The sequence below is a fragment of the Mus caroli genome, chromosome 10 (assembly GCF_900094665.2).
Source record: "Mus caroli chromosome 10, CAROLI_EIJ_v1.1, whole genome shotgun sequence".
Classification (NCBI taxonomy): domain Eukaryota; kingdom Metazoa; phylum Chordata; class Mammalia; order Rodentia; family Muridae; genus Mus; species Mus caroli.
Window position 1 is genome coordinate 55,848,019 of NC_034579.1, and position 1,643 is coordinate 55,849,661.

General features: G+C 53.1%; 1 protein-coding gene across 5 annotated transcripts in view; it reads right to left on the bottom strand.

Annotated features, from left to right (window-relative positions):
* Nucleotides 1-1,643, bottom strand: part of Pald1 (phosphatase domain containing paladin 1) — a 68,837-nt gene that overhangs the window by 34,582 nt on the left and 32,612 nt on the right. The gene's annotated exons all lie outside the window — the stretch shown is intronic.

The following is a 1,643-nucleotide window of genomic DNA, read 5'->3' on the forward strand; positions in this document are numbered from 1 at the left end:
AGCCCAGCTGTCCTGGAACTCACTCTGTAGACCAGGCTGGCCTCGAACTCAGAGATCCGCCTGCCTCTGCCTCCCAAGTGCTGGGATTAAAGGCATGCGCCACCACGCCCGGCTCCTTGGACCTTTCTATTACCACAATAGGCCTGACCACACACCAGCTGTTTAAACAAGCCCATGGTGGTTTCTGAAGCCAGTAAGTCAGGTAGGGCACAATCACTGAAGCAGGATACTATGTACTAAGACACAAAGCCACACTGCCACTGTACCATGCATGAAACCCGCCTGCTGCAGCTCAGGCACCATACAGAAGAGCTGCCAATAGGAAAGCAGTGAGCTAAGTGGGTGGGGTGAAGGAAGGCTACACAGGCAAGGGGTCTGGCTCCTGCTGACACATCATGATGGCCCACCCTCTGTGTCCCTGAAACCCACTTTCCTGTCTAGCTCAGTTTTCGGGTCTATTTGCCATGATCAGGGCTCTGCTAACCTTTCCTGCAAGGGACTGAAAGCAAACATGCCCTGCTTTGTGGAAGGGCCATGCAGGCTCTGTTACAGCCTGGCAATTCTGCCATTGAAGCATTCAGTGTCCAGCAGGTGATATAAAGTCCCAGCACTTACTGCCTCCTGAGTGCTGGGATTAAAAGTATGTGCCACTACACCGGTGACCCAGCAACCCAGCCTGACTTCCAATGTCTGTCAAGTCCCTTTTGCAGGACATTGCTCTTCTGCCTTTGTCCCAAGCACAGTAATTTATGGTAATTACTGCTATCCTGCCAAGTCCCAGCGCTAGCAACCCCACCTACAGGCCCATCTTCCAGGTCTCTGCCAAACATCCTGTGTGGAGCACATTCTTCTTCCTGCATTCCCAAAGGACCCAGAGATGAGAACGAGACTCCAGCTCCCCAGGAGGCAGACCCAGGATTCCTCCATTCTCCCATCTCTAGCTCTCAGAAGCACCCATTCCTTCACCCACACATAGATGTCCATCCTCCTGGCCCTCCTGGATGCTTATGTGTCCAGGTGGCTGAAAGCATGCTATCAAAAACAAGCCTCTGCCCCCTCGTTCCCTAAAGGTTGGTTCCCCAGCCGGAGCATGGAGGAGGAACTCCCAGCTCTCCGTTCTGAAATAATCAACTATGGAGCATCGTAATGCAACACCTTTAATCGAGCATTCGGGAGGCAGAAGCAGGTGGATCTCTGTGACAGCCTGGTCTGCATGGCAAGTCCTAAGCCAGCTAAGGTTACCACACATGAGTAAGTATTATGGGCCCAGAGACTCAGAAGAGACCCAGCCCTGCTGCTTGTTTGCTGTGTGTGGTGGTTTGAATATGTTTGGTGCATGGGAAGTGGCACTATTAGGAGGCATGGCCTTGTTGGAGGAAGTGCATCACTGTGGGGGTTGAGCTTTGAGGTCCTATGCTCAAGTTCTACCCAGTGCAGAAGAGACCCTCCTCCTGGGTGCCCGCAGAAAAGACAGTTGGCTCCTAGCTGCCTTTGGATCAAGATGAACTCAAGCCGGGCGTGGTGCACACGCCTTTAATCCCAGCACTCAGGAGGCAGAGGCAGGTGGATTTCTGAGTTCGAGGCCAGCCTGGTCTACAGAGTGAGTTCCAGGACAGCCAGGGCTACACAGAGAAACCCTGTCT